At 39.1% G+C, this 12485-nt stretch overlaps 1 long non-coding RNA gene across 1 annotated transcript; it reads right to left on the minus strand.

Annotated features, from left to right (window-relative positions):
• Positions 1-7351: 7351 nt before the first annotated feature.
• Positions 7352-10533, minus strand: LOC309699309. The gene is made up of 3 exons (XR_014274297.1): positions 8464-10533; positions 8232-8295; positions 7352-7843 (listed from the first exon to the last, which is right to left on the minus strand). It is a non-coding gene; the product is annotated as an uncharacterized lncRNA (long non-coding RNA).
• Positions 10534-12485: the final 1952 nt, after the last annotated feature.

The following is a 12485-nucleotide window of genomic DNA, read 5'->3' on the forward strand; positions in this document are numbered from 1 at the left end:
ATTTTGTTTACAGAAATGAAGATAGAAGAAACTCATTAATGGCTAATATTGACAGTAAACATCAGAATAGGATAGTTTCACATTGATTGTTAAGGTGTGGAGGTTGCTGAGCATAATGATAATCATCCACGGAAGGTTTGTATGTGTGTTTGATTAAGATGTGTGGGATGCTGAATAGCAGACAGACATTGTGGATAACAAGCATAGGCACCCCTAATCAAGGCTTTGCTTACTCCTCAGTAACAGTATTAGGTCACCCGTGATTTATTCAAATGAGAGGAAGCATCAAGACATTTTTTACAAGTCTTTTAAGCCTGAATTGCTGTGCGAGTATCAACATACGGAAGTTCTGTTTAATTTCAGTGAGAAAGTTTGGAGTGTATGCACTTGAGTGTATGAAATATAAAAACACAATGGAGCACAAGCCAGAGATTTTTTAAAAAAAAAGGAAAGAAAAATCCTGCACGTTTCATGTTTAGTGTTTTATAGTCCTCAAGAGGGCAGCTGCAAAGAAGAGAGTGTGAGAACAGCTGCACAGAAGTGTTTGAGAAAATCCTAAAATGTGTAGGTGGTTTTTTTTTTTTTTTCAATCAATAGGTCCTCTAAATCAAAGTATTTAATGAGTGTGAACTACTGCTGTGTTTACTTTTTCCTCATTCAAGTTCATCCACGGCATTGGGCAGGATCAATTTGTTTGTTGTCTCCAACACTTAAGATTATTAATTATATTTTTACAATTTAAAACTGAGCAAGTTTATAATTACTTTGGCAATCCTAGGCACTGTGAACCAGTCCAGTTAGAGGCTTGTAATGCATTGTTTATATGAGTATCTTGAGTCATATTTGAGCGATGTCCATGATAAATCACTGTCAAGGTTGGATTTAATTGTTTGCAATTGCCAGCTGCTTGCCTTTTCTGTTACTTCAGATGCTTGATTTTTTTTTTCTTTTGCTGTGTGCTTTGGGGAAGATATAATATTCAGTGCAGTTGTTTTGAGTGTTACCACACCACTGAATGTCAGCTCAGTAGGCTGTTATCACCTTGTTTAATGATGGTGGTTCAGCAGCATTACTGAAAAGACATATAGGCGACATATTTCCACTTTAAACGTCTCATTGAGATTCGGGAGGTGTGAAAGAGGCATACATCAGATGGTTTTATCCTTGGAGATTTGAGTGTAAAACTTTGTTATTTACTTGCTCTTAACTTTAGTTTTCACATTTTTGTTTCATTTTTACATAGCGAGTGGTTAGATTTAAGGCACCTAAGCTGCTTGAATAGGGTTTGTGAAAGATCATATTTGAGTTAAAATAAAAAACTTCATAATGTCATACACAGATTCTGATTCAGATTTTCTGCTTATTTAAGAAGAACTGCAAGGTACAGGAGTAGATCTTATAGCATTATGTATGGGAGTGATTACAATGATATTGGCTCTTGGCTGGTAAAATTCTAGAATAGTGGGAACTTATTCTTTATAGTTTAGGTCCTACTTTGTTTCACTTTATAGTGAAACAAAGTAGGACCTAAATTTGAATAATGTATATTTTGATTTCCCTCAGGAAATTTAGACCTTTGTAAAAAATTCCTTGACTATTTTCTTGTGGTTAACCTTCGGAGAATGAACTATTTTTCCTAAATCAGTAACTTCAAACCATAAACATTCCCATAATAAAAATGTATTTTAAACTATAAGCATTTAGCGAAACCTGCTGAATTTGAGTTTTGCTTATGGCAAACCATGATTTTTCTGTTGCTTTTGCATGGAAGATGACTCCACATCACAGACCAAAACAGACTTCGTTTAAGCTGAAGAATGTAGCATCAGTTATCAAGACTGCACTTAGCTTTTGCATGCTAAAAGAACTATAAGGTCTTTGGGAACCAGGGGTACCTGAAATAGCTCAGTACCAGTACTCTTTATGAGGGCATTCAATCACACTGCTGTAACGCAAACACAAGAAAATGTATCTCAAAATAACCTTATTACAGGCACAGGGTCTGTCTTACATTTACAAACAGTCCTGACCTAATTCAAGACTTTGAGAAACCCTGATCTGCACACTGCATATATGTATCTAAGGTAGGCAGCTGTAAGCAGCTTATCTGTGTAGTCTACCAATTGAAAGCCAATTTTATAAAAGCCAAATCCATAAGCAGCTTCCAAAACATAGAATTTTGCCGAAGAGAATACCTGAGTGGGAGATTTATCCTTTTGAATGGATTGCAGACTGTTCTGTAGGGCTGGGAGGCTCCATCAGACTTAATGTTTTAGGATGTCACCCATTCTCAATCAAACACAGTTTAGTCAATAAAGGTGTCTGAAGTAAAAAAATCACATCAGTATTGGCCTGGAAAAATGGCCTGTATTTATATAGCGCTTTACTAGTCCCTAAGGACCCCAAAGCGCTTTACATATCCAGTCATCCACCCATTCACACACTGGTGATGGCAAGCTACATTGTAGCCACAGCCACCCTGGGGCGCACTGACAGAGGCGAGGCTGCCGGACACTGGCGCCACCGGGCCCTCTGACCACCACCAGTAGGCAACAGGTGAAGTGTCTTGCCCAAGAACACAACGACCGAGAGGGCTCGAACCGGCAACCTTCCGATTACAAGGCGAACTCCCAACTCTTGAGCCACGATCGCCCTTATCGTAGTTGACAGAACAAAAGATACTGTAAAGTATAAACTCTACACCCTGATATTGTAAAGCAAACTTGAGTAAACTTAATAGTCCCATATTCTTTGGAAAACAAAGATTGAAATGCTGATTTGTACACGAGAAGAAGATAGTTTTCAACTTCCTGGATAGACAATTATTATCCTTTAGAATGACATAGAAATACACAGAAATCAGGAGCTTGGACACTGTAATTGGGCAGAATACATACCCAAAAATACTGAATAATTACCATTAAAATTGCAATTGCTCTCTTCAGTACTACACTGCTTAACAAATTTAATTGACTACCACCCATTTGGTTAGTACCAATACCTGTTCCATTAGTTCTTTATGTGCAAGGTCTTTAATCAAAATGTTTTTAATGCTAGAATATAATTACTAACCACAAACTTTCAAATTTGCTGTTTTAGAAAAAAAGCTGAAAAAATAGTATAACACTTTATTTTGCCAAATTACAGTTATTTACTTGCATTCCCGAATAATGGTTTCAGTGGTTAAATGTTATGCTTGATTATTTTCTGACCTCTCAGAGAAGTCCAGTTCACCATCTCAAATTTGGATATAAAAACATTAATTCAGTAAATTTTAGTTTCAAACACATTTTTGACAGTTTTCTAGAATATTTGTGTTTTCTTATTTTCATTACAGGTGGTCTAATACATTTCTTAAAGCTGTAAATAGTAGTACTTAAAAAAAGTAGCTGTATCGAGGATATCAACATTTTGGAATCCAATCTGCATGCCAGGTAATTGCAGCACCTACAACCTTTTCTATGTAGCAGTTTGAAGCCTAAATGAAGCTCTGACCTTCCATTTGCTCTCTCTTTATCAGTTCCTGTTTTTCTTAAATTGGTTTGATTTCCTTAAGGTGCTTTTTTTTCTTTCTTTCTTTTTCTCCTTCCTTTGATTAAATCAAAGCCCCTGTTTCTCATCTCACACCACATGCTTTAGCCACTTCTTTGACGAGGTGCGTTCACAGTCTCCATGATTTCTGATCTTTCAGTTATGATTTAAGTTGAAATACACAGGAACACATTTACACTGAGTCCACTGAGTGTTTGCGGCTACATTTACACTTTCTGAAGTCTTCGTATTTTTTTTAATTTATTTAAATATCAAAGAGCCATTTGAATGTTTAGAGTAAATAATGTAGCTGAAAGTAAAGCAGAGTTAACATATCTCTCATTTAGAGTTTAGGTTTATAGTACTACTAGTATTATTATAAATACTGCATAATAGATTGGCTAATAGTTTTCCGTGTTAGCTCCACAGAAAACAGAAACTCTGTATACATATGGAACTGATGAAATGCCTTTTCCTCTCTGCTCTTGGCAGTCAACTGGAACTCTTTGAAAATTAGGTGATTTAATCTGAAGCTCATTCCCCATTGCATTAAAACACACATTGTGTTTAAATGAGCTCTAATTAAGGCCTTACTATGCATTTGTGATAAATGGTGGCTTCAATTTTTTGAATCTTGTTAATGTTTTTCCACTTATCATGGAAACACATTATTATTTTAACTATACACTATCCCAGCCCTCTCCCTTTAGGTAAAAGTAAATAACACAGAGGCAAAGAAAAGAGGAAAAAGAAAAGAGAAAGCACAGACAGTAAAATAAGGAAACAGCTCATTATTACAGCTAATGCTTTTGAGTCACTTATCACTAAGTAACAGCACAGGTGCAGGCAAGCCATTATAACAGTCGCAAAGTGTGCTGGGATAATGGAAGGTCCCCAAAAGACCGCCTTTACTTTCTGAGGACGTTGGAAACACCTGTATGGGCAATTACAGACAAGGAGCAACAATGCACAAGAGTCAAGAATGTTCACAGCACAATTTCTAATTAAACCATAGGGTTAAGGGAATTGGGAGGGAAAAAAATCCCCATCACTTTTATGATTGAACAACAAAACAAGGATAAATCTACTGTGGGGTTGTTCAGATGAGGAGCCCTCTAACTCCCAAGGAATGATCAAAACACAAGCAAAGAGAAAGCAAAGAGAGAGGTTCCTTCTTGTCTGCTTTACACTGATATGCTGTTAGCGGTGTTTAAAAATGCACCATTAATTTCTCTCTCTCTCTCTCTCTCTCGCCGGCATAGTATACTGAAACATGGTCAAAATGGGAGACGCCCCCTAGGGTGGTGGAGAATGACCGAGCTAAGATCCTGTGGGACTTCCAGGTAAAGACGGACAAAATGTTGGTGGCTAACCAACTGGACAAACAGAAGAAGACGGCCGTAGTGATAGATGTAGCAGTTCCAAATGACAGCAACATCAGAAAGAAGGAACACGAGAAGCTGGAGAAATACCAAGGGCTCAGAAAAGAGCTGGAGAGGATGTGGAGGGTGAAGGTAACGGTGGTCCCAGTGGTAATCGGAGCACTAGGTGCGGTGACTCCCAAGCTAGGCGAGTGGCTCCAGCAGATCCCGGGAACACCATTGGAGATCTCTGTTCAGAAGAACGCAGTCCTAGGAACAGCTAAGATACTGCGCTGGACCCTCAAGCTCCCAGGCCTCTGGTAGAGGACCCGAGCTTGAAGGATAAACCGCCTGCAGGGGCGAGGGGGGAATTTATTCATTTTTTAATAAGAGAGAGAAAAAGAGCCCGTTTAAACTACCACTCTCAGTTGTCAGCTGAAACATCAGCTCCCATTGGCATTTTACACGATATGACTAGCATATTGATTACTAGGTAACCTAATGATAGGTAGGAGGACTTAATTGAACTTAAAGGTGCAGCCAGTAAATTGTCAGCTTTGCACAAGAAGGGAGAAAAAGATAAACTGCCGCTATCCAAAGACTGAAAAACAAATCTGCCTACCAACACCTTTCAAGGATGATTGTAATTAAAGCTGATCTTTAAAGAAACCTTTTACTTCACACAGTAATCTTAGTGGATAGTAGACTAGTCTTCACCTTTCCTCTTATTTCTAAAATTCTTGAAATGCAGAATTCACATACTGTAACAACCCTTATTGTGTTATAGCACCACTAGGGGGGATTGCCCTACTATTGTAGTAGTTGGGGGAGTCTCCTAGTGGGTGTGTGAGTATAGCGTGGCAGCCATTACATGCTGCTCGTGTTCTGTTCTCAGGACAGACCTCACCATTGTAACGGCCTGGCGCCGGCGACTACCGATCCCCGCACATGTATGTATGGACAGAGTAGAGCCGTGGAGACCTGGCTTGTATGGTCTTATGTTGCTGACAATGAATAAAGGTCTGTTGTTTAATTTAACTGACTGGCTTCGAGTTATCCGGCTAACCTCCACACCTCATGCCCTCTGGACCTGCTAGCCGCTCCTTCCTCGCCAGACTGCTGTTACAATACACATACAGGGTATTGCATTTGGATTTGGGAGACAGACACCCTCTCTACTGTGTAGAGTAGACACAAAATTTTCCATTTTGAAAAAAAAAAAATATATAGTTAGTGCTGGATGAGGTGACCCTGAACTATCCCTTAGTTTTACTCCTCATTTCGGCTCGGACTGCTGCAAGACTCCAAGAGGCATGTCTTCTCCACTCCCTTCTTTTCACTCACTTCATGTTTATTTACAGTTGCAACCTGGCATTTTTGTCTCCCTTAGTCTGTGATTTATTAGGGGCACATTAAGAAAAAAAGTGTCCGTTTAGAGAATAAAGTAGAAATTTTAAACTCAAACTCGAAATAGTATTTTGAGAAAAAAAGTAAAAGTATTATTTCAAGAAAAAACTTGAAACGCTATTTTGAGTAAAAAAGTCAAAATATGAGATTACAGTTGTAGTTTCATGCCAAACAACTGCCATGGCTCCTATTATCTCTGCAAAATATTCTGTGCAGTTAGTGAAACAAATTAATTGTCTATCTTATTGTGTCTTATGATTACAACAAATCTTCTGTATTGCATGAAGGTGTCACCATCGGTATCTTTGCATGTGACCATTGATAGTCATTTGATTTTGCACAAATCCGGCCAACTCTTCCAACTTTGACAAGATGAAGCTTTCTCCACCATCTTTTCAATGTCCTCGTACTTATCACCACACTGTATTTAAGTGACCGAGAAATAATCTCTTTGTAACTGATTTTGAAGCACAATTTCATTAACCTTTTATGTCCCACAGTTACAGACCGCTTGCTATAGGGGGTTGCTAGATTGCTGTTTTTCTTTTTTTCCCCAAATACTGTAGGATCTTTACCTTACAGTATAAAGCACTGTTTTAGCTGTAGCAGGTCTTTGTGTGTAGTCATTGAGTAGTGTGAGCCTGTGGGCCACTGAAGCGCATTTTAGTTGGTGGCTATGATTTTCATTACTTTAGATAATTGAATATTTGTTGTGATTTTTCTTTTAATATTGATATAACAGTGTTGTCGTTTCTTTGTGTCAATAGGACTTCCATTTGGGGGATGTAAAAATTTAGGGGCTTGTATGAGATTTTAAAGAATGCTTATTAGATGCTAAGTAAAGCTTACTTAAGATGACTGTTAGGACAACAGCCATCATTGCAAGTCTGCAGTATTAAGAATAACTTGATATTTCTGACTGTACAATACTAATTGTTTACTTACTGACAAACATTTCAAGTTCAACTAAATGAAAAAACAATTTGTGGTAACCTGAATATGATTAAAAATAATTAACAACAATTTTTTTAATGATGTTAAAATGAGCCCAACTTTTATTTTCAAACACAACAAAGTATAACAGCCAACATACTGGACACTGTTCTGCTGAACAACAAACAATTATATTGCCATCACTGTTATAATCTTACAATGAAACAAAGTCTCAGATGTAATTATTCTGAAAATAAGTTTAGGCCTACCAGAAGTTTGTTTTGTACTTACTTATATAATCAAAATAAAATAGTTGTTGTTCTGTCACAAGTGCAGTCTCTGATTTAAACAACACATTTGTTTTTCATTCCAACACATGAGCTGAAATGTTGTATTACTTTAAGGATGGCTTGTTTCCAGTCCAGGCATTACTGCCTGAATGACTATCATGGATCGAGGTGATCCAAATGTAGGTGCAGAAGAAAGTCTTTAACTTCCCTTAAGTACAGTGGCAGTGGATGTGGGTTGGAGATGCAATGAGCTTGAACCTGCAGGCGACCATCTTCACTGACCACACCATCTGTGACGGAGGACTCATCTCTCCTGGTGTCCTGCAAGCAAACAATCACATTTTTTGGAACATGAACTTAATTGCTTTCTTAAAACATTTTTTTCTGCATTTGGTATAAAATAGACTCCAATTTACACAATCTCAGGCTCCCTCCCCACCGGAGAGGTGACATTCAATGTCCCAATTGTCAGTCTGGATAGCCGTGACCACCACCCAACATACAATAATGTCATGAAAGCATCATTTTAAAAAGGGCTGTGCAAACATGGCCAATAACTTTCATTCTAATGATGTGCAAAATGATTTGGGCACAAAACAAAAGAAAACTTGCAGACTTCACTATTTACAGTGTAGACCCTCTAAACTAAGTTTAAGGGATGTGATCTTTCAAGAAATGCAGACCAAACTGTTGTTGTTCGTTTACTTACACAGCATGTCTTGTAGAATTAACTGGAGTCACCAGCAACAGCATAGTGCAGTCATATCTCAAGTCTAATAACAGAAGACAGGAAAAGATCAGTGAAGAAACAACTTCCCCAAACCAAAGCACAAATAAAACAATAAGTAAAACAGGCTGATCTAAAGTATGATTAAAGTTCAGCCTGATTAATATAAATGTCACTGACAGTTGCTAATATATTGGAAAACCAAAATACTTACTGATGTCTTTCTGTCCAACAACAGGAGTGCTGGTCCGGGGCCTCAAAGACAGTAAGAAGCAAGCAGAGGGAGAAAAAGCAGAACATTTTTCAGAAACTGATTTGATCCTTAATGGCTGTGCAATTATTGTAGCATAGAGTTTGCTTATGTTGTTAAATAAAGATAAAGAAGCACAGCTAACTCCTGGCTTATTGTTTTCAACCCCCTGTGGTCTTTTGCTACTCAGGTTAAACATGAGATATATATATATCTATATATATATATCTATATATATATATATCTATATATATATCTATATATTAGGGGTGCAATGATACACAAAATTCACGGTTCGGTTCGATACTTTGGTGTCACGGTTCGATATTTTTTCGATACAAAAAAAAAATGTTCATTCCTTTTAAATTTGTCATTTATTAAATTTTCACGGCACATTCCGCACCACATCTCTGTGCGTTCATCATTTGTTTGAAGCCAGCTCACCTCCTGCAACTACTTTTCCGAGAATACGTGCTTCTTTTGTGGTTCGGACTCCTGACATTTCTTTGGAGGTGGAGGAACATCACAGTAATTGCTTAAAGGAGCTTGCTCCTTCGACATCTTGAAGAGTTCTAAACAAATGTCTGTCCTCCTCCTGAAAATCTTATGTACGCAAACACGCGTTGCAACTTCTTATCTTGTGCGCGTTTTTTATTTTGACAGCGAATGCGCACCTGCGGACCACTTATGTGCAGCCCTGATTATTTAGCTCGTCATATTGCAGCCACAGAAATTATTTTGTCCATGAAACCATAAAGCTGCACTTTCGTTTTGCCTTATAGTCTGATTTGTCATAACTTTTCCATTTTGTGGTAAGCTTTTCTTTGGCTGTCACTTCTTCACCCTGACCTGTCTTATTTGGCTCAGCAGAACTAAAATATATATCCTGCTGCTTTTACACACGCACTCACATAACACTCAGCGATTCTCTGCGCGATCAACCTCTCACATGTTTAAGCTTGCTGCGGGAGATTTCACTTGTCATGTTTGCGTAGTAAGCTAACGATTGATAAGACGATGTCAGAGGAATTGGTGCGCAAATTATCATCACTCACCAATCAGTGCTGTCGCTCTCTATACACAGTTCGCGAGATTGCAAAGTGAAAGCAAAAAACAAGCACAAATTCAAACGCGATTTCAATATGTCACATATTGACAGTGGCTCACCGAAGCCAATGACATAATTACCCAGCTACATTTCCGAAAGAATGCAAAAGCATTGACATATATTTTTCCTTCCTACGATAGCCCGACGGGCAGGGCAGAGATAGATTTTGGTAGCACGACTGGAAAAATCGCTAGCCCCGGGACGTCGGGCTAGCGATTTTGCGAGCCCTGTATCTGATTGAGGAATCACTCATCTTTGGAAAAGAGAGTTTATTACAGAGAAATGGCTCTTTCCAAAATAAAAGCTATACTATACGCTTCTTCTGGGCTATATTCTCAGCAGCATATTAAACATATCAGGTCCCCATAAGGAGAATCATGTGCTAACAGCTGTCTAAATGACTCGGGTAAAGTTTGTAGCATGCACGCTTGTTGTTTTTGTCTGCTTCCACTTGTCTTTGCACTAGGATGATGTCCGCGTAAATGTGCAGTCATATTCGTTGTGTTCCCACTAGTGCTGTCAGCGTACATCTCGTTGAAATGACGTTAACGCCACAACACGGCAAATCTCCGTTAACGAGCTACCGCGGATCGCCCCGTGCGTAGGGCTGGACGGCAACACGTTAACGAGCAAACTGCGCTAACACACTAGCTCCCACCCATGTAATTGAGCATTGCGTGGCACATCCAACATACTGTTTTACTTTAGTCCATGAAGCGCTTACCTTCAGGGTCATACGTCACATGAAAACCAAAATAGTTCCAAACGCCAGATCTGAATGAGGGTGGGGGAGGTTCAATTTGCCATGTTGCAAGGAGAGCTTAACTTCTGTCTCGCTAGCTTGCCCTGCGCTCAGTGAATCTGCGTTTGACTACTCTAGGCTACGCCTAGGCTGCACTGTCGAGCGCAGATCCACTGAGCGCTCAACACAGACAGCATCGTCAGAAGGAAAGTTGATAAAATAAATTAAAAATTTTGCATTGTTCGATACATATGCGTACTGAACCGAAAGCACTGTATCGAACGGTTCAATATTGATACGAGTATCGTTGTACCCCTAATAAATATATATATATATATATATATATATATATATATATATATATATATATATAAGATCCTGATCCTCCGCTAAGATCCTGAGGGACTTCCAGATACAGACGGACATAATGGTGGTAGACAAACAGAAGAAAGAAGACGGCCGTAGTGATCGATGTAGCGGTTCCGAATGACAGCAACATCAGGAAGAAGGAACACGAGAAGCTGGAGAAATACCAAGGGCTCAGAAAAGAGCTGGAGAGGATGTGGAGGGTGAAGGTAACGGTGGTCCCAGTGGTAATCGGAGCACTAGGTGCGGTGACTCCCAAGCTAGGCGAGTGGCTCCAGCAGATCCCAGGAATAACATCGGAGATCTCTGTCCAGAAGAGCGCAGTCCTGGGAACAGCTAAGATACTGCGCAGGACCCTCAAGCTCCCAGGCCTCTGGTAGAGGACCCGAGCCTGAAGGATAAACCGCCCGCAGGGGCGTGCTGGGTGTTTTTTTTTTAGTTTTTTTTTTTTATATATAATTAGTTAGTTATGGCTATGGATTGAAAATACCCCCCACACCCCACCCCTAATGGCTGCACCTCCCGAAGAATTTTGTCTGTGCTCTTATCTCACTTTTTTATTTCAAACAATCAACAGAAAATTTCACAGACATATTTTTATGTAAGGTTTTAAAGGCTGTGGTGTTAATTTTTAAGTAACATGAGCCCAGCGACAGCAGCAATGCTAGGCTAACACTAACTAGCTAGCAAGATTATAAACCTGGTGCTAAACTAAGAGAAGCCACAAAATCAGTTTGAATAAGAGTAAACATTTACTCACCAAGTCAGTGTATCAAGTAAAGATCCACAGCAATGACAATAATCTCTTGAGCTGACGCCTTTCCAGGTTTGCTCAACATATTCCATAACAAATGCTGGCACCATCAACATGCGGACTGATCCGAGAGGGAGGAGGACGGTAGTGATGTGGCATTTTCAAAACACATCTTTCATCCTTCCATACTGAGAAGCAAAACTTCCAGCTTACTTAGTTTTTCTAAGTTAAGACAACTCAAATAAATTGAGTTTATCAGCATTTTTGCATAAAATGTACTAGTAACTTATTTAAATCGAGTTCTAATAACAAAGTGATAAAAACTGAGTTCAGCCTATTTAATATTTTTAATTAAACAATATTACATTTTACAGTGTAGTGCTTCAGTTGTTATAGTAACTACTGAAGCACCAGTTACTGTTTCACTATTTGACTTCAATAAAAACAATTGATTGGTTCCTGTATTTTCAGATACCAATGTTGATACTCACTTTGTCATGTTCGAGTATATAGCTAGTTTGCTACATTGGCCACAGCATGTTTGTGGTATAATGCTACTGTTAAAGTTGACAGGTCAAGCTCGGGAGATTTGTTATGCCCTATCTTCCAGCAGACTACCACGTTGGCAGTTGAAATCTCTTGGCTCACAGTATAAATGTTGCAGCATATCATCTCTCCTCCAGTCTGATCCATGTCATAGATTTAGTGATACTCACAAACAATTGCCAGCCCCATAATAGACCAAAGAAGCCACAGGCGAGACCCAGCTAGGCCTACAAGTGTTCTATGGTGTCAAACACATGTGTTGACGCTGTAACAACCCTTATTAGGTTATAGCACCGCTAGGGGCTGTCATCCTGTTGTTGTAGTAGCTGGAGAGTGTTGTAGTGTGAGTGCAGTGGCAGCCATTACAGCCGAGCATGCTGCTCTCCGTGCATCTATTTAGAGAGAGACCGTCCATTGTAACGGGCTGGCGCCTGCTAGCCGCTCCTTTCTCACCAGACTGCCGTTACAAC

The sequence above is a fragment of the Aulonocara stuartgranti genome, assembly GCF_965226115.1.
Source record: "Aulonocara stuartgranti genome assembly, chromosome: 22".
NCBI lineage: Eukaryota > Metazoa > Chordata > Actinopteri > Cichliformes > Cichlidae > Aulonocara > Aulonocara stuartgranti.